The sequence below is a fragment of the Clarias gariepinus genome, chromosome 19 (genome assembly GCF_024256425.1).
Source record: "Clarias gariepinus isolate MV-2021 ecotype Netherlands chromosome 19, CGAR_prim_01v2, whole genome shotgun sequence".
NCBI lineage: Eukaryota > Metazoa > Chordata > Actinopteri > Siluriformes > Clariidae > Clarias > Clarias gariepinus.
The window spans coordinates 1,995,849-2,004,460 of NC_071118.1; positions in this window are offsets into that span (position 1 = coordinate 1,995,849).

Genomic DNA, 8,612 nt, shown 5'->3' on the forward strand with positions numbered 1-8,612 from the left:
CAAACACAAATTGGAAAGATATTCCTTATATGTTTTAGGAGTTCTAGAAAAATTGTCCCATGGTGTAGTTGTCATCATTATAGGTGCTAATTAAGAGTCTGCACCTTTTCGTTGCAAGCAGGTGTCATGGATCTTAATCAACCAAATAACTATTTTTGTTGCAATAAGAGACTTCTTTTTTTTTTTGCATGTTTGAAAGCTCATTTCATGCAACTAGGAAAACGACCAGTTAAGTTTGATGCCATATAAGAGACTGATAATTGCTGATCTACTGGGAATTTGACACGTAACTATCTTTTATGGGATTAAAGAGGATGGTATGAAAAATATCCAGTGAACGGCAGTTCTTTAGGTGAAAATGTCTTGTTGATGCCAGAGATCAGGAAAGAACGGCCAGACTGGTTTAAACCGATAGAGAGGCAACACTAAATCAAATAACATCAAACAAAGTATGACGAAGTGCATCTCAACTGTTGAACCTTGAAAGCAGATGGGCCACAGCAACAGATAACCACACCAGGTGCCGCTCCTGTCAAGTAAGGACAGGAAACCGAGGCTACAATTTGAATGAACTCACGAAAATTGCACAATAGAAGATTCCTGGATGTGCAGCGAACAAATGAACAGCGTCTGCATGATACTATAATCTCAATATGGACCAAACTCTGTAAATGCTGCCAGCACCTTTTTAAATAAGGTTGTTCAGAAGGCAAAAAGGGGTCGAACCCAGTGCTAGGAAGGTGTACCTAATAAAGTGGCTGATGAAAGGAGATTTTGCGTATTTTCAAAATGAATGTAGTCAAGAGAAAGTCAGGAAATTCTTGTAAATATCTTGTGTCATATATGTGCAGATAGATAGACAGACTATTGAAGGACAGTCCTCGCATGCATGCCTGTGTCCCCGTATAGCAGACCCGGCCTTTAATGGAGCTGCCCCGGATTGTGGCCAAATACCACGTGCAGCTCCTGATCTCCCGCAACCACATTGCTGCCTCCAGTCCAAACAAATACACCGCTTACTGAGCCCCGGCTCAAATATATAGATCTTCCATTTTTAACAGTCTTTATAGCCATCCCTGAGACCTCAGTTGCTCCACTTTGATTTATTACACAAGTATGCCATCTGAAAGTGATGCTGGAGTGAAAAAAAGAAGAACGCAATCTTGCGGAGAGCCAACAAGCCTGTAAAACTTCCCGTCAGAAAAAAAAGTACATTAAAAAGTTTACTGGATATTTTTTTCTTCTACTCATATATTCTTTTGACATTTCCTCTTGCTTGAGTTATGGTGCCAAAATAAAAACTGGTGTGGCCAATTCCATTTAAAATGAGAATCTGAAATAGTTTTATGGGCCATCTGGAGAAAAAATGGATGGTTTTTTTTTCTTGGAGTAAAAAAAAAAGGAACAAAATAATTTCTTTCTAAGCGCTAAAAACAATAGTGTAAATTTAATCAAACTAATGCGAAGGTCATATTTGTGATAGTTTTCCGTATATATCATTGAATATTTACCAAACAGGTATCACGCCCTACAGTCGAATAGAGCTCTACTTAAATAAAGTGTAGCAATTGGTTAGGTTACTGCTGCCTGTATTTTAAAAGTGGCTTCATTACCCACCCAATAAAGGCAGACATTAGAGCCAGCTCCATGACTATAACCTCAGGGTGTGTTTCTCTCAAAATGCCACGAAATGGTGGAGTAGTTTTGCACAAAGGGACAATTAAAGTGGTTTAAACACCCTACAATTGGTGTTCAGAGTATCTGCAGGACCGCACAATGCAGAAAAGAAAACCAGTGAACCATCCTGATAGTTAATGGAGACACAAAGCGAGCTACCTGATGTGAGGAACGTATCTAAGGTCTAATCGGCGCTTTACGCTCGAGAGGTCAAAGTAACACTTTCAACTGATCTGAAATTAAAGATTGAATAAAACCCAACATACTATGATAATATCATGTGTTCATGATGGAACAAGATGTATAAACATGATTAAAAATGAATAAAAACAACAGCATTGGCGGTGGGCTACTGTTTTGTGTTTCCTTATATAGTCATGTTGAAATCCAGAATTGTTAGCCAGGCATCTGGTTGAGACTTGGAGGTGAGACCTTAAAACACACTTCCATGTGAGCAGTCTGATATAATGTTCAATACTGGACTAGTTCCATTAACCATATGGTGAAAATACTTGCTTTATTACTACGCATATGCACCTCGTAAAAAATATGAGAATATGAAAAATATGAAAATATGAGAATGTCAAAATATAAAGGAGAAGCAAAACTAAAAACTGCGTGAGCAGAATTATTCATTCATCTTCTAGATCATTTTATCCTGTATGCAGGGTCACATGGCACCTGGAGCCTATAGCCACCCCAAATTAGCCTAATCTGCATGTCTTTGGACTGTAGCAGGAAACCGGAGTACCCCAAGGAAACCCACCAAGCACAGGAAGAACATGCAAACTGCATGCACACAGATCCCGAGGCGGGAGTTGAACCTGCACCCTGAAGGTGCACGGCAACACTACGCTATTGTACAGGATTAATTAAGACCAATTATAAATGCAAGTTAAATAGCTGAGGTTAAGTTAAAGCTAGTTTACACTTTCACCAGTTTTGTTATGGTTCAAAATTATGGCTTTTATGACATCTTTATCTACAGTGTCGCAATAAAGCACGTGGCACAGAAATCTGATGATTTGGTTCAGTAAAGTGTCAGATAACGCAGATAACTAACTATATGCGAGGGTTTGGTTAATCCCTACAGAAGAATAACTGTGATCACTTCCAAAGTTCAAAGTGGTAATGTACAGTATAAACATCGATATGTGAAATGCATTAAAATTATTAGTATCAAAGTTATCAAGAAAGATTTGAACCAGTGATACTATCTTGGCACTTGAAACCCCTCGCAGCTGGCATGGTACCTCTCGGGTGACTAAGACTAAAATTAAAAGTCATGAATGACCACAAATATTCTAACAAAGCCACACAGTGGACCTAGAGCAGAGCTGCAGGTCATAAAAGACCACAGATCCGCTGTGAATGTTTGAGCACATCCGAGCAAGCTGCAAATCACTAAACAAGTTAAACACCCAGGTAAGCCACGATCATGCTTTACAAATACCCGAGGCTCATCCTGATTCGTGCAAAGTGGGCCAGGATTCCCTCACCATGCTCACCATGTTGATATTTCTGTTTTTATTTGTGTGCTTTCCTGTGGTGAATTTTTTTTAACTTCCTTCCGATGGCTATTCCAGGTTTAAATCTGCACACAGATACAGATATAGAGATATTTAGAGAGTTAACAGCTATAAAAACATACAGATATTGGCTCTGTTTTACACTTTTATCATGAATAAAAAAGGGTGGAAAACATGTACTGTTTGTTTTTTTTGTTTGTTTCTCCTGGCTCTGGCATTATTCATCTTTATTCTCCTATGGTGTTTGATGGGCGTGGCTTCTTCCACGCCCATCAAGGACATACAGTAACACACTAATTTTGTCTTCTAAAGTGTATGTCTTAATGCTCAGAAAATGCATTTCTATACCTTCCACTCTATTGTGTTTCACTTCTCTTACAAACGTGCCATTTCAGTGTTTATGTAAATGAGCTTCCGCTGAGCCACGCCCCCGCCAGAGAACAGCCGAGCTAAGAAACAAGAGGGTGATCTTATATGATGAAAATCTGGTTGGCTTTATCCTTTATCTAATCGTTTTGATTCATACATATTTTCTTACATTTTATACACATTTCTATTATTTTCTTTTGATTCTTTAAAGTTACTTTGCGACAAAGCGACAATGACTGTTGTTAAAAGCAATTATCAAATAAAATTGAATTGAATTGAAATGAAACGAAACTCCGCACAATACAAAAATAAATAAATACATTTTATTTTTATTTTTATTTATTTTTAATTTTTGTTTGTTTACGCAAACTGGAGACGTAACTGAATGTCTACAAATGACTAAAAAGTTATTACCTGATAAACCTCATACACAGATTTCAAAAAATAAAAACCTGTTTAGAGACTTTTCTAAGGAAAAAGTCGCTGTTTTTCTTTCTATATAAGGTTTCCAAACTAGTTAAGAGCCTCATGATCAGGATGAAATTTCACACAAACGTTGAGGTGCTGATCATCGGAGTGGAGCAAAAATAAATCTCTGTAACAGGCAGGCAGTCTTTTGTACATATCGTCGCTATTTAAGTAGAAGTCGGTAGCTAGTGGAGGTATTATTGTCATGTTAGACGTGCCTTTGTGTGTATAATTGCTCCGAGTCTGGCTTTCAAGTGTAATTAGAATTTGTACATCAAACATCAAAGAGCTGACGGTGAAAATATGAAAATAAGATTCTTCTCGGCTGTTTGTTATCATTAGTCAGCTTTTCTTTCCTTTACCGCTTGCAACAAATGGACTTTAAATGCCTCATTTGAAAGGCAAAATCAGAGCTTTACATTAGTCAAATAAACGCATTTGCATGAAGCCATCACCCTGAATGAAGTCTCTATGGTCGCAGTGCGCCCATTCTTCAAGTGTGTACATCTCCCACCTCCTGTCTCTTTGCTTCCGCTTCAGACTGCCCCAGTCTGTACGTCTATATTGTCCTTCTCTCTTTCTCCTTCACCCTCACCCAGCGTCTTTGTGTTTCCTCGCTGTCTATCAAATATTTTCCTTGCACAGTCCTCAAGTCTTGACAGTAAGTTGTGACATCTCTGTCATTCTTTCGCTCGCACACAATAGCGAGGTCGCATGCTGGGGACAAAGAACGTGACTCCTGACCCTGGTTGTTGTTGTTGTTGTTGGAAAAACTAATACTTCAGTATTAGGACGTATTTTTCTTGTACTTTTTAGCGCTACTATTTCTTTAATCAGATTATATAGTTAAATTAGTTTCATTTGCACGGGATATTAACTCAAGATTAGTATTTGGCAAATGTCGACTAGTCTGTGGCACAGGCTTATTTTTAGGTATGAGGCAGACGCAGGGACGCAGACTCGGATCCTTAAACTCGGATCCTCCAGAGTAAAAGGGAAGCTCTCGGATCAGTGTGAGTCTGCTGCTCGATGACAGCCCTCATCTCACAAAGCCGATTGAGATTGACATCTCAATGCAGGGGCCAGGGCCCGTCCTTTACAAGCACCATTTCACGGCTTTGTCCTCTGCCCAAAACCACCACCACCACCACCACCACCACCTCCATCGCTTTCCCCCCAAAAACCCATCCAGCCAGAACCCAACCGTGCCTCTTTATCATCAGACACTCACATCAGGTTGGCAGGAGCAGGCGGGAGTGGTGGTGGAGGGGTGCTGGGAGGTCCCCCTCATTATACCCCGCTGGTCTTCAATTGGCGTCAAAACCGTCTTGTTTCGTATACTTAGCTTTTGCATACGAATGGCAAAGGCTATTGTCTGGCACTAAATGCACATTAAATCTGTCTGGAGGTGCAATCATTTTCCCCCCTCTTTCTTTCTCCCCTTTAATAAACTAATTAATTGGACAGCTCTGATTTACAGGCGGAAGACATCTTCAGTGCTTCATTTCGCTGTTTTGTACGCTTTCCCCATACCGTGCCAAGCGTCTGACATGTAACGATAGGATGTTTATAGTATTGCCAAGAGCACAGCGCAGCCGTCCCTGGGCTACTTTATCCCAGAGCCAGATGAGATTTCTGGCTTTTGTCTCTGGCAGCGGCTAAATAGATTCGTCCAACTGGGACAGCCTGTTGCCAGGGACACACGTTCATCATCATATAGCCCTCAGGTCAGCCCTTTTTGCGCCGGTCCAGACGGCAGACGTTGCACCGATCGGACCGCTCAGCTCGAGTCAGATCAGATCTGATTTTTCTGCTGGAAATTTTTTTTTTTAAAACAGTTTAATTTTGTTTATTGCTGTAAAAATGTTCCAAAAACCACACAGTGCTAAAAGAATAACAGCTAACATTTCCTGTTCTGATGTTAACTCTGGATTCTGAATGTTTAGATTTGTGCGTGACGAAGACCTTGACTTGTGATTGAAAATTTGATTTTAGACGGGAATGTTTAAAAGGAAGCAGAAAATCTGGAACGGCTTTATCTCTGGATCCTTTGACTTTTTTTTTTCTTTTTCTCAGAGTTAATAGATTTCCACAGTCTTATTCAGCAAAGACCTGGTTTGTCCAAGCACACACACACACACACACACAAAGAAAAAAACAATTTGAATGGTATAGAAAGATCCTGAATATTTTTTTTAATTGTCTTCATTTATTTTATCACAAAAATTTTCTTTTTTTTCTTCTTCTTCTTCTTTAAAGGTGCACGTTGTCCTAAGTAGCGGATCAGGGTGAATTTTTGTCACATCCCCCATGGTGGGCATTGTCCATCTGTCCATCTACTTTCACTTTCAGATCAAACTGGCTCCAGCCCACATGCCGGGCACCTTTGGGGCAGAGACCCCGAGGGAGACTTCATCTCCCAGCTCGGACAGCTGTCATCAACCCAGTGTGGGTTTATTTGTCCCCGGTCTCCTCTGAGTTCCTCACACAATGTCCAGATCAAGCCTCTGGTTTGAGGCCAGTGGGCTCCCAGCAGTCCAGCTGCACATCAAGCCTCTCATCTCGCCTTGGTTATTCCTTTAATTAAACACTTGGAGAAATAGCTCCTGGAGAGACACCGCCACATTTCCAAAAAAGCTTGGCCACATTCACCAGGCTGCAACCTCCACCACCTACCGCCACCACCACCACCACCACCACCACCCCCCACACCCTTTCTCCTTTTCTCCACACCCTTGTCGAGGGAGGTGGCAAGCTGTTCCGCGAGCCCCCAGCTCATATACATAATCCTACTCTTACACACACACACACACACACCCCTCGTCACCCCCACCCACTGCCACCATCCTCTCTTCCTGCCATCTCAATGGCGCTTCACTCCTTCAACCCGGAGCGACTCAAAAGGAGCCCGCGCCTCCCGCTACAACAGGCCCGTGGGCGCAGTGAGAAAATGAAGACCTCTGCACCCCTACAAATCCCCAGGAATTTCTCATTAAGAACAGGTCCCGGGCCCCTGAAGACCCCTGGGTCCCCCCACACCCTCACACACACATTCCCCTCTCGCCCTCCCTTCCAAAATGTCTGAATGTCTGAAGAAGCTGACCCTCTTGCTTGGAAGAAAAGGACTACTCGAGTCCCTGTGTGTGTGTTATTCACCTTGCTCCTATTCTCCGCATACAAGAGGCTTCCCCTCGCCAATGGGACTTTGAAAGCCCTCGAGACTTCCTCTTTTTTTTTTGGAGAGCCAGATTTTTAATATGTGTGCATGCATGCAAGCAGTGGAAATACCTGAGCTTTCGGATAGAGCTTTGTGTGCGTGTTTGTGTGTTTTGCTTCTTTTCTATCCTCCACATTAACACATGAGCTGGTCTTTATGGTTTCAGCTGCAAAATAAATATTGGACAAGTGTTTGAGTAAAATCGGCAAGAGTACACTTTACTGAATTTAAACTTTCACTTACTTTTTACGACTTTTGAGAGTGCCGTGTTTAATAGGCATGAGTCGCCTCTTAGGACTGCTCCGTCCAGACTGGCAGACTGTTTATGGAAGAACCTGACTTTATGCTAACACTAACGCTCATAAATTCATCCTCATCCGGTGTTAAATAAATAAATTGACCCTAGCATGGGACGTGCATGCATGAAGAAGTATTAACTCCATCTAGTGGGGAACAGCCCTTTTTCAGCCAGGGTTTCTGATTAAACCGGGTCCTGATGAGGAAATTGGAAATTGTCAATTTAACCAACATGAATTACTTCTAATAAAAACAAACAAATAAATAAATAACCATCAAAGTTGAATTAACCCAAGTGATTAGAAAGCCTAAGATCTTTTTTTATTTATTTATTTTTTATTTGATAGATTTTTCCAAAAGGATACGCTTTTCTTTCCCATAGGAAACTATATAAAAAAAAAAAAGAAGAAGTATATTTAGAGACCAGTAAGAAAAGCTCGCGAAGTGAAACTTGAATCTCGCCTCTGGATCGTTACAGTTGTTTGGTTACGTGTGGCATGAGGAATACAATTTCCTCTACCACACACAGTAAAATTATATGCATATATCGTTCTCTCTGTGATTAAGGCTTAGCTTCGTGCAGGCTAAACTTAGGCTTCAGCAACGAATTCAGGCAGCATTTCATGGAAAACTGAGAAACGAGGATTCGTAATATGAAATACGCTTATTATGCTCTTAAACTCCTCCACGGCGATTATAACTCTCTGCTCAAGTTTAGTCTGTTTTGTCGGATGCAGAGGAATCTGAAATGACGGAACAGAACATAATGCTACAGTGTACTGTGTGTGTGTGTGTGTGTGTGTGTCACTCCTGTGGCTCCAGTTGAGACTGAGTGAGATTTTAAGACAGCACCTTCAATTCCCTTGAATGGAAAAAATAAGCTAATTGTGTCTATACATATAATTCTGTGCAAAAGTCTTGGCGCCCATTTGTGTGTTTTTGATGTAGTCTTGAGGAATAGTTCTCCAGACTTCCTGAAGGAGTTTTTGTACAGTTTGTTTTTTTGTTGTTTGTTAAGCCACACAGTGCAGACCTATAAATCATTTAGACGGGGG